This window comes from Camelina sativa, chromosome 12, assembly GCF_030686135.1.
Source record: "Camelina sativa cultivar CO46 ecotype springtype chromosome 12, ASM3068613v1".
Classification (NCBI taxonomy): Eukaryota; Viridiplantae; Streptophyta; class Magnoliopsida; order Brassicales; family Brassicaceae; genus Camelina; species Camelina sativa.
In genome coordinates, this window is record NC_141891.1 from 28033195 (window position 1) to 28046379 (window position 13185).

Consider the following 13185-nt stretch of genomic DNA (forward strand, 5'->3'; position numbering starts at 1 on the left):
ATGAAATATTTGCATACAAGGTAGCACTTGAAATAAATGAGGATCATGAACCCACGTCTATATTAGAGTGCACTCAAAGTAAAGATTGGTTAAAATGGAAAGAAGCCATTGACGTGGAGTTAAACTCTTTAAAGAAGAGGAATGTGATATAAAGCCAGTTGGACATAAATGGGTCTTTGTAAGAAAGAGAAATGAGAATAATGAAATCGTGAGATATAAGGCACGGCTTGTAGCACAAGGATTCTCTCAAAGACCAGGAATAGATTATGAGGAGACTTACTCCCTTGTGATGGATGCAACGACTTTTAGATATCTAATAAGTCTGGCTATAAGAGAAAAACTGGATTTGCGGTTAAAGGATGTTGTAACCGCATACTTACACGGTCCACTGGATAATGAAATTTATATGAGATTACTAGAGGGTATTTGAGCTCAAAGATAAGAGTGGTTCTCGAGAACAGTACTGCATTAGGCTGAACAAATCCCTTTTATGGACTGAAATAGAGTGGTCGAATGTGGTATAACCGATTAACTGAGTATTTAGCTAAAGAAGGCTATAAGAATGACCCAATCAGTCCATGTATTTTTATTAAGAAGTTTGCAAATGATGTAGTACATTTCTATGAATTAAATTATCGAACCTCAGTTTGCAATGATCAACACACCAGGAATACACATGAATGCTTAATCTAAGCTAATAAGAAAGGGGTTTGTTTTATGTATCAACTAACTAGAAGCAACTTTAAATAAATCAAACAAACAAACTAAAAGCAAGCAAACACACAACTAAGAACAGTTTTAAAATCAAGATTAAACAAGTGAACCTTAGGCAAGGTAATTGACTCGGGAGATAGCTAATCAATCCTAGATGTCTAAGCAACAATCAAGAACAATCCTATGGCTAAGAACACTTATGCAAATCAATCCATTTCCATGATAGAGATTCTATGCTAATCAAGTGATAATCAACAATTTCCAAAGGTAATCACAAGGCAAGCATGCATTAATATCAAGTCTAAATACCACTAAGCACCCTAATCATCAAGCAAAGCTCTTGAATAGTTTGGTTCAGGAATTTTATCAAACACCTTGTGGGCATAAAAATCCTAATGTCTAGATTCAAGCTTGATCAAAGCAATCTAGCATTATTAACACTAATTAGGATAGGAAATACATAAATAAAGCCCTAGACATCAAAGATCAATCATCTATCTCCCTAATCTACCAAGCCCAAAGTTCTAAGGATCTACTCACTCATCATCATGATCACACAAAGGAAAGAGTTTGATCTTTGTGAAATCATAATAAGAGATTGTAGATTAGGAGATTAGAAAGAAGAAATTGCTATTAAAAACTTAGAATTACTCAATCCTTCAACAAACCAAGCTTAAGAAGCCTAAGTAGCTGCTAAACAAAAGATAAGATAAGATATATGTCTCCCCTTAATAGGGTTAGAGTATTTATAGGAAGGTAGAAGAGAACCCGGGTCAACCCAAAACAAAGTGGGTCAAACCCGGTTCAAAAAGAAAACAAGAGTGGTGCTGGCTCCAGCGGCCATGGCTTGGCCGAGTGGTGTGGCCGCGTGTGTCTTCGCACCTTGGTCCATCTGATCTCCAGCGGCCATGGCTTGGCCGAGTGGTGTGGCCGCGTGTGTCTTCGCACCTTGGTCCATCTGATCTCCAGCTCTGGCTGTATATACGCTCACTAAAACAGGTATAACTCCTTAAACACACATCCGATTGTTCTGAAATCACCTCCATGGCATAGCTTACTCAATTTCCAATAACTTTGGAGAAGAACTCTGGAGCTAAATCCGAAGGAAAGGTCTTCATACGAGTCGATCTTTGAGGGCCTGCAGACTGGTTCCGAATCATCAATCATCTTGTGTGCATCCAAATGTGTGTCTTCCATTATATTGCTAATTATTGACTTATTTACATCTCTACTCCAACACCTGAGATACCAAACTTGATGCAACATGCAACCTAAACAACCTAAATGCTCATGAATATGCACAAAACAATGAATAAATAAGCTTTAAAATCACATAAAAACACAAGATATCCACTCCCCCAAACTTATACTTTGCTAGTCCTCTAGCAAAAATCAAGCAAGAGTGAGAGAGAGAGGGGTTTGAAAAAGGGATTCAGAACCAAAAAGCATCAACAAAGGATTCAAACCACAGTCCTTAAATGTAATTCAATGGTACTAAAATCAATCAAAGTCCTTACAAATACTTTTCTATGCTTTTCACAATACATCACTCTAGTTCACTTTCTATCTATTGATAAAGACTTGCAATCCTATTGAACATCTCTTTCACATTCATTAAAGTGTTTGGTGTGATCTTGCAAATGGAAAATAAATCAAGCTCAATTGGTTAAGGGAAATGCTGTTTATAAAGTGGTTGGAAATGGTGTTTTTGGGTGGTTAACTCTCAAACAAAGAGGAATGCTAGACAGTCATGAAATCTATCTAAGACTGAGAATAATTTGGGCATACAAAGCTTAGCTCTCTATGTTCTACCCACCTAAAAGTTTTTCTACCATTTTTCTCATCTTTCTTCCTTTTTTCCAAACCCAAAGACTCAACTTTGATCTCTTAAACCCCCCCTTTTTTTTTTTGTAACTTCAGGTCTTATTCTTTTTGATATCTCTAAGGCTGTTCTTTGCTTTAAACATTAGCTCCTTTTATTTCTTATTCTTTCCTTGCTATACTCCCAATCTTATTTGATTTTCCTTTACTCAATTCTTTTTGATTCTAGGAGATTATAACAATACTTTCTATCCCATTTCTTTGAGACTTAGAGCTTATAACCAAACTTGACCTTAGACACTTTTCTTTTCTTTTATGACCAAGTAAACCTTTATTTCCCTTCTTATTCCCTATTGTTCCCAAACTTGAACCCAAATCAACATTCTAACCACCTATTTCTTTCAAAACCAGTCCTATTAGCTAGCTATAAAGGTTCCAAGCCTAGCTAAAACAAGAGCCAGTTCTTTGTCATTCTCAATACTCTCAAGATTTCACAACCTATAGGATTATCAAGAAAAGGCCTCACTCAACAAATCAATACAAGGCTTGAAAGAAAAGGTTTGGGGTTCAAAGGCATGGCAAGAGATTGGGTTAAACAAAATAGAGTGGCAAATAGAGATAGTTAACCCAAATGAAAGTTCCATTAGCTAGCATTCATAGTCCATAAGCAAGATAATTTAAAGATCATATTAAATTCCAAATAATATAGAGATGCAGCAATGATCAAGCAAGCTTTACACTAGAAGAAAATGCTTTCAAGTGACACAATGCTTTAAGCTTAGACTCTTCATTTTTTCCCAAAAATTAAACAAGCACCAACGAACTATAGATGAGGGCTGTGGATTCAATCCTAAGTCTCTACTTCTACCAAGGTAGTGTCATTATTATCTCAAATGCAAATGCAAATGCATACTAAATGCTTCTAGACTCAATCCTAAACACAAGAATGAATATGCAAAGTTACATGCATTTGTTTTTGTTTTTTTTTTTTTTGAAAATTTTTCAAATTTTTTTGATTTTCTCAAAACATAGCTATTAACAATGCATCACAGAAAAGATGAAAATCAAAACAAAACACAATGTTAGATGGTTAGTCCCTCCCCCAAACTTAATTCACACAGTCCCTGTGTGAGAAACATCCAAGAGAAAGACTAACAAAATAAAGAAAACAAGACTCAAATGATATATACAATAGAAAGTTAGGACCATACCTTGGCCCTAGTTGTGAACCTTAGGGAATGGAGTGATAGGAGGAGCTATAGTGCTCCCTTGAGATCCTGTTGAATTGGTGGAAGGAGAGTGGAGGTTGATAGTAATCACACTTGAGAGATTCGAACCTCAGTTTGCAATGATCAACACACAGGGAATACACATGAATGCTTAATCTAAGCTAATAAGAAAGGGGTTTGTTTTATGTATCAACTAACTAGAAGCAACTTTAAATAAATCAAACAAACAAACTAAAAGCAAGCAAACACACAAATAAGAACAGTTTTAAAATCAAGATTAAACAAGTGAACCTTGGGCAAGGTAATTGACTTGGGAGATAGCTAATCAATCCTAGATGTCTAAGCAACAATCAAGAACAATCCTATGGCTAAGAACACTTATGCAAATCAATCCATTTCCATGATAGAGATTCTATGCTAATCAAGTGATAATCAACAATTTCCAAAGGTAATCACAAGGCAAGCATGCATTAATATCAAGTCTAAATACCACTAAGCACCCTAATCATCAATTTCCATTGGCTAGGAAAGCAAAGCTCTTGAATAGTTTGGTTCAGGAATTTCATCAAACACCTTGTGGGCATGAAAATCCTAATGTCTAGATTCAAGCTTGATCAAAGAAATCTAGCATTATTAACACTAATCAAGATAGGAAATACATAAATAAAGCCATAGACATCAAAGATCAATCATCTATCTCCCTAATCTACCAAACCCAAAGTTCTAAGGATCTACTCACTCATCTTCATGATCACACAAAGGAAAGAGTTTGATCTTTGTGAAATCATAATAAGAGATTGTAGATTAGGAGATTAGAAAGAAGAAATTGCTATTAAAAACTTAGAAGTACTCAATCCTTCAACAAACCAAGAGTAAACAAGCTTAAGAATCCTAAGTGGCTGCTAAACAAAAGATAAGATAAGATATATGTGTCCCCTTAATAGGGTTAGAGTATTTATAGGAAGGTAGAAAAGAACCCGGGTCAACCCAAAACAAAGTGGGTCAAACCCGGTTCAAAAAGAAAACAAGAGTGGTGCTAGCTCCAGCGGCCATGGCTTAGCCGAGTGGTGTGGCCGCGTGTGTCTTCTCACCTTGGTCCATCTGATCTCCAGCGGCCAGGGCTTGGCCGAGTGGTATGGCCGCGTGTGTCTTCGCACCTTGGTCCATCTGATCTCCAGCTCTGGCTGTATATACGCTCACTAAAACAGGTATAACTCCTTAAACACACATCCGATTGTCCTGAAATCACCTCCATTGCAAAGCTTACTCAGTTTCCAATAACTTTGGTGAAGAACTCTGGAGCTTAATCCGAAGGAAAGGTCTTCATACGAGTCGATCTTTGAGGGCCTGCAGACTGGTTCCGAATCATCAATCATCTTGTGTGCATCCAAATGTGTGTCTTCCATTATATTGCTAATTATTGACTTATTTAGCTCCAAAGCACACTCTCCTTGTACATCTCTACTCCAACACCTGAGATACCAAACTTGATGCAACATGCAACCTAAACAACCTAAATGCTCATGAATATGCACAAAACAATGAATAAATAAGCTTTAAAATCACATAAAAACACAAGATATCAGCAAACAAAGGGTTTGTTATTATAGCAGTTTATGTTGATGATTTAAACATATTTGGAACCCCTGGTGAAATTGCCCAAAAGAGTAGAATATCTCAAGAGAGAATTTGAAATGAAAGACTTAGGAAAAACTAAGTTCTGTTTGGGGCTACAACTTGAGTACATGAATAATGGAATCCTTGTGCATCAAATGGCATATACAAAAAAGGTACTCAAGAGGTTTAATATGGACCAGGTTCACCCATTGACCAGCCAATGGTTGTGAGAAGCCTTGACTTGGATAAAGATCCATTTGGTCCAAAGAAGGACAATGAAGAAGTTCTTAGTCTAGAAGTGCCATACCTCAGTGCTATAGGAGCGTTAATGTTTCTGGCTACCCACACTAGACCAGACATATGTTTTTGCCGTGAACCTCCTTGCAAGATTTAGTTCTTGTCCGACCCAAAGGCACTGGGGTGGAATTAAGTATTTGTTACGTTACCTACAAGGAACTAAAGATTTGGGTTTATATTATACTAACTATAACAAAGAAGGTTTTAGTTGGTTTTGCTGATGCAGGTTATAACAAAGAGCATTTAGCGTGTCTAGTCGAGGTCGATGACTCAACATATCAGGACAGATTGTGGTATGGTCGAAGACAAGGAGCCAACCGTTATATATGAAGACAATACAACTAACATCGCACAGCTCAAGGAAGGTTACATCAAGGGAGATCGGACAAAGCATATCCTACCCAAGTTCTTCTTCACACATGAACTACAAAAGGCCGGAGAAGTTCAAGTGGTTCAAATTCAGTCTAGTGACAACTCAGCCGATCTCTTCACCAAATCATTGCCGACAACAACATTCAAGAAGCTCATGCACCAGATTGGGATGCAGAGACTTAAGGACTTCAGGGATGCTTAGAACAGGGGGAGCAATGTGTGCTGTACTCTTTTTCCTTCACCATGGTTTTGTCCCACTGGGTTTTCCTGGTAAGGTTTTAATGAGGCAGCATCCCCAAGCACATTACATCGATCCCTTAGCATCTTGCATGGTTATGTCATCCAAGGGAGAGTGTTATAAACCACTTAAGGATAGACTCCATAACCAAGCCCATACACGGTCCATACACTGTCCAAGACTTGAAGCCCATTCGGTCAAGACAAGGAAGCCCATCGGCCATTAGTCTTAGCTTATGGCGGTCTAAGTGTTTTGTGTTTCCTATTGTGATAATGCCTAGACTTTACTATACATATGTAACCTCTATCAATTCTATGGAATAAGAATAAGAGATTTCAACCTTTGAATCCTCTTATTTACAACAGGGTTTAATATTTTGAATATAGGGTTTTATTTTGAAAAATTAATTTGAAATACAGTGCTATGTGTGAAATTTTAGAGATGTTGTGCTAAATTTGAAAAATACTTATTTTAATGCTATTTTTGAGAATCTTCCTAATATATACTAGACTGTAAATTGGTTTTGAAGACATATTATAACTGTTTTACTTATTATTTTTTAATACTCAAATTTGGATTAAAAGCATTTGATTCAATTTATGAAATATCAAATTTGGTTTTTCTTGTTGATCATGTTATAAACTGACTTTCAATTTTATTTTTTTATCTGTTTAATTTTACAAATATAATTACATAAATGTTGTTTTATTTTACCATGAATTTAAAATTTACTTTCATTCTTTAAAACATTTAAACATTTAAAATTTAAAACTATGATCAGTTTATAAAAAAATTAAATTATATTATTACCACTAATAAAAAAATGAAAAATATTTGGGTTCACTCCTAGGGTGAACCCTGTTGTTCACTTCTTCATTTTCAACCAATCAGAATCTTCTATAAATTATTTCATTTAAAATTTAAATCAAAATTAAATTAAAAAATCAAAACAAATTAAGGAAATAAATTCTGTATACTTTTAATCAAGGAAAGTTAAATATTGGCTTGTTTTATATTTTACAATTAGAACAAAATTATGTGTTGGTTTAAGTTTACAAATAAGATGATTAGGGTTTAGATTTTAGAATTAAAATAAAATTATATGTCGGTTTGGGGTTACAAATAAGTTTAGATCGGCAGGACGAACCCACACTTGGAATCACCTTTTGTTAGAGTATGCCAAAGATGAACTGCCATCTCATGGAAAGACAGGAAAAAGTTGGACTGTAGATTTGGACAGAATTTATGCACCGGTCTTCATTAATGGTAATCACTGGATCTCAGTTTGCATTAACTTCAGACTAAGAACAATTGAAGTCTTCGACTGTAATCAATACCAAACCAGAAGACATGTTGAGCCATTCGCTAATGTCATCCCTCGTCTTGTGAAGGAGATTCACAAAAAGGTTGATGGAAAAGCTCCCTTGTTGACTCCATACGAGATCATCCAGGTTTGTATGCCACCTAAATTAAATCGGTCAAGTTGTGATTGTGGAGTTTATGCCCTGAAGTATATCGAGTGTCACATGTGTGATCTATCTTATGAGTTGATTGACGATGAAAACATCAAGCAAGCTTGTTTGAAGTTGGCAGTCGATCTTTGGTCAGCAGCAAAGGATCCTGTGCTAGTGGAACGAATGAAAACTTATGTGCGTCCAGTATGCAGCTGAGTTTGTAGACCTTGGCTAATTTTTAATTGTCTTTATGATTGTTTTGTAAATGATGGTTTTTGATGCTTTTGCTTGTTAGACTAATATAAGACTCATTAGTATTAATCCTTGATGGTGTTGCTTTAGGACTTACTAATATGAGACTCAATAACATAAGGTCATAAACATAAGAACACAAAAACATACACGATTTAAGCATACCGATGACCTGGTTTAAACATACACGATTTAAGCATACCGATGACCCGGTTTAAACATACACGATTTAAGCATACCGATTTAAGCATACACAATTTAAACATACACGATTTAAGCATATCGATGACCCGATGTAAGCATACCGATGACCCGGTTTTTAATTTCAACATTTAAGGAAAAAAATAAAATTAGGGATCTTCTTTTCCAATACTTGATCTTCTTCTCCAATACTCTCTTCTTCTTCTTTCCCGATACTTTCTTATTCTTCATCGCAAAAACTGATAGTAGCCATGAGCCAACGTTCTTCGGCTGGTTCGTCAGGGTTACCGTCGAGAAGTTCTCAGGTTGGAGTTCCGTGTAGATGCTGGTGTGGTGGAGAGATTAGAACCTACACCTCAAAGACAGAAGAGAATCCATGTAGAAGATTTTACAGATGTGTTGTTGGTGTGAAGGTAATTTACTTTTATCAGTCCTTATTCATCACAATAGATGAAATTTATTAACTATTGTTATCGAAACAATGATTTTAGGAGAAGAAGGAGAAACACTTGTTCCGTTGGATTGATGATGCTGTTCTAGAGGAGATTAGGATGGTTGAAAGCAAACAAAACCAACTCTTAGAGGATCTAAAAAAGATGGTAACAAACAATGTGGAGCTCCAAAAGGAGATGGTGAAGGAGATGAAAGAAAAGATGGAGAAGAATATGATTGAGATCATATGGCAAGAGCTAATGGTTGCAAAAGAGAGTATGGAGAAGTCAAACAAGCAGAGGATTTGTGTACTAGTCGTATTGGCAGTTTCAATGGCGTGGCTTTATAAGAAGATGATATGATGTCTTTGCTTTCTGTATTTTGTTGTTATGCTTAACACTTTTTGTTAGTCTTGTTTTTTGTACTCTGGTTTTAATGAAAGTTTGATTGAAAGAAAACACCATCAAGGAATTTCAAAACACATGAGTATCATTCATCACAAAGGTGCTGCCGTGAAACACAACCCACGAATTTCAAAACAAATGAGTCTATTAATCGAAAATAAAAACCATCAAACAGCATCATTCATAATAAAGCAGCTGCCACAAAGGTGCTGCCGTGAAACACAACCCACGAATTTCAAAACAAATGAGTCTATTAATCGAAAATAAAAACCATCAAACACCATCATTCATCACAAAGCAGCTGCCACAAACACAACCCAGAGGCTAGCTGAAACATAACGAGTACCGTAAATATAAATGAAATCAAAAATTCAAAAACAGGAATCTTAAGTTGATGCACAAACCATTTTTATATCACGATATCACAGGTCGTTCTGTTATGCCCTTCTTTGCCACACCGCGCACACTTATGTCTCTTTGACCCTTGTGAGTTTTGTGATGATTTTATCTTGTCTTCAGCGGATTCATATCTTCTTTTTCTTCGCCATCCTGGATGTCTTCTTGTTTCAGGTGGTCGAACTTTTGCATCTTCAACATGCTGTGGGACTCGCCATTCTTCTTCAGGAACACCTATTGGATTAATAGTTTCCTCATATTGCGATCTCCATGCAGTAGTGGTATACACATCATCAGCATAAGGATATAGATCCTTGCCTATATCAAAAGCTCCTTTTATATCAGGTCTACAAGGGAGTTTTTGGATGCTGAACTTTCCACATGAACAAGTCCTTCTTTCTAGTCAACAATGTAGTCTACTCCATTACCTTTAACCTGGATCTGCGATCTGCTCATCAAATAACCGTTCATGAATTTACCTTTCTCTATTCTTCTTGAAATCTTTTTCTCCACCTCAACAGTTAAAGGATCTTTATGCTTTGCACTTAACTCTCTACTCTCATAAAACCAGCGTGTCATCATTTCTCTGATGCTGTCTAACAAAGGAATTATTGGATACTCTCTGGGTGTCCTCAAAGCAGCATTGATTGATTCAGCTGCATTGTTGGTGTTAATATCATACCTATAACCCGAAAAATGACAGCGAGCCCATTTTGTCACATCGGCTTCCTCTAGATAACTTCCAATAGCAGGACTAATATTATTAACTTGCCTAAACTCTTTCTCAAACTCAGCAACTCTATAAGCTTTTGATGCTTTCGCAACCTTACCAGCGACACCTCTTCCCTTATGATATGTTATCACATTACTAATCAAGTGGTGGATGCAAATACCATGTTTAGCCAATGGATAGATGTTTCCAATTGATTTAGCAATCGATGTAGCTATATCTGACACAAATGATAAACCTTCTTCATCAGCTATAACCATCTTAAGTTGCATAAAAAACCACTCCCATGAACAATCATTCTCAGAATCAGCAATTCCAAATGCGATTGGATACAAATTGGAGTTACCATCTACAGTTGTAGCAACTAGGAGAACCCCTTTGTATTTATTCTTCAAAAATGTACCATCAACTACTATCACTTTCCGCATTGACTTGTAAAACCCACTTGTTGATTGACCAAAAGAAATAAATAGATATTTAAATCTTCCCTCAAAGTCAATTTCATAATTCGTGAACGTACCAGGATTCACTTCTTGTAGCATGTGCAAGTATTTTGGAATCTTAGCATAACTTTTCTCAGGAATTCCTCTAACTTCGTTAACTGCATACTCCCGAGACTCCCAAACTTGGTGATATGTTAGCTCGTAGCCATACCTTGAACGAATAATATTAACTATATCATTCGGTTTAGGACCTTCCTTCACACCCTCATAGCTTTGCTTAATGAGATGTCCAATTGTTCTTGCAAATGGAGTCCTACAAAATGAGTTTTTTTTTTGAAGGGGCAGATGTATGGTTACCCACAAACTTGTTGATTTTGAAATATGTAGACGCTTGTAAACACTCAGCCCGGAGACGCCAATTACAAGCACTATCAATGCAGCGTATACACCACCATCTCTTATCAGATTTTGTAATCCTGTAGTCGCAGTTATATTTCATTGTATACATTTCCATAGTAGCCTGTAAAGCTTCCTTACTACTGAAATATTCCCTCTTTTATACCATTGAATCTTCCAACTTTAAACCAGCAGCATCACCAAGATTAGCATCAGTAGGCTTTTCTAATACATCATTAGTCGGCTTAGGTGAATTCCTTGAAATAATACCTACTGATTTTCCCACATCAACTTCTACATTACAACCATCGCTACTATCGACTGGGAACTTATTCAGATGGAACTGGACTTTACTCCTATCACCAGCAACTACTCTTTTGAATGTAACACACAACCGAATCATGTTTCTCTTTTTCAGATATGTAATAAAAATTTTCATACCTCTATCATTTGTCAATACAACAGGAGGACAATCAACTTTAACCTCTGTGGGTAGATAACTGAATTCCACATCAAACATATTTTGCTCTATTTCATAGTCTTCTGAAACCATCACCTTCAACTCTTTAAGAGATGTAGTGGGTTGCAAAGTCAGTAATCTAGCACGTTTTTCTTCATCATCAATAAATCTCCACTCCTTCTTTGCATCCAGTGTCCATACACCACAAGTAACATAGATTTGCATCATAAACAGGTAAGTGAAAGCTTTTGTGGAAGGTGGAAGAGATGGTGACCGATCACGTTAAGGTATAATGTCAATTTTTCTTAATTTGTTTATCTTCTAAATAATTTAGAATACGCTTTCTAAAATGTATTAGAATAAATCTAAACAATAATTACGAAATCTTAACCATAAATTAAGAATATTTAAAAAATATTTAAAAATATTCACTTTCCTTATTTAATTTATTTTCTTTCTATTTTTAGGGTATTATAAGGTTTACAAACTGTAGAATGAACAATCTAAGGGGGGTGTATTCAATATAATATTCCAAGTGATTTTAGTTTTCATGAGATTTTAAAATTTTTTGATGATTTTAGGGAGGTTGATATGATTTATTGTAAAATTATTTCAAACCCCACCTAAAACCATGAGATTTGGATTTGTGTATTTTTAACTAAAGAAATCCTCTCAAATCCTCCAGAATCCAAAAAATTATTAAAATCCAAATCTGCAGACTATTTTGAATAACAGTGGATTTTGAGATAGATTTTTAAATCATTAATTCAATAACAGTAGATTTCAGGAGACTTTTTAAAATCCATGATTCAATAACAGGGAATTTCAGAAGACTTTTTAAAATCCATAATTGAATAACATATGATTTGTAAATTTTATACAAATCACTTAAAATGTCAGGTTGAATACACCCCCCTAAATGTTTTAGAAAGAGAAAAAATCGTAGAAAGTCTATTCTAAACAATTTAGACCAGAAATCAGCAATTTACAAACTGATTTTTGACACCCAAAACATTTTTTTTTCAAATTTTATTTTTCACCGTTGTATACTAACATTGGTTCAAACACCTAAAAACTTCACTATTTCTATTAGTAGGGGCATTTTTGTCACAGTTGACAATCTTAAAAAAAAAGTGTAATGGCCAAATTTTTTTTAAAAAAACCTTTATTTTTAATTTTTCCAATGTTTTGAAACCCGGACCGGACCGGCCGGTCGAACCGGTTTAACCGTGAACCGGAAGGTATCCCGGTCCAGGTTATGCTAAAAACCCAAGCATTTAAAAACCCGCATATAACCAAAAAAATCCAGCTACAACCGGCTAACCGGCGGTTGAACCGGCGGTTTGGGTTAATTCCAACCACTAAAATGTTAACTTAGACGAGTATAAATATAGTGATGCATGATGTACTAACTAATATAGTAAAGCAATTATGTACTTTTTCCTCCATCTTTCGATGTGGGACAACATATATTTTTCCTCTATCTCGCATACATATTCTTTTATTTCTATTTTGATTTTCTTTTCAGCTTCCAATTGCGGTTTTTTTTTGTTTTCCTGTAAACACCAATCTCTATTTTCGTTTGGATTTTACATAATTATGTATGGAAATTTATAATTATGTTTTAAAATAAAACCAACGTCAAAAAAAATATTAATAAAACCAAAATATATATAAATAAGAATAATATGTATTGAAATTCAGTAAATTTTTGACCCGTGGTCGGACC

The 13185-nt window shown here is 35.4% G+C and overlaps 1 long non-coding RNA gene and 1 pseudogene across 1 annotated transcript; both read right to left on the reverse strand.

The window, feature by feature from the left end:
• Nucleotides 1–1330: 1330 nt before the first annotated feature.
• Nucleotides 1331–4684, reverse strand: LOC147930972 (uncharacterized). Its single transcript, XR_015574259.1, has 2 exons — nt 3747–4684; nt 1331–1859 (listed from the first exon to the last, which is right to left on the reverse strand). It is a non-coding gene; the product is annotated as an uncharacterized LOC147930972 (long non-coding RNA).
• A 4756-nt stretch (nt 4685–9440) lies between these two features.
• On the reverse strand, nt 9441–10009 carry LOC147930973 (uncharacterized; annotated as a pseudogene).
• Between the last annotated feature and the right edge of the window lie 3176 nt (nt 10010–13185).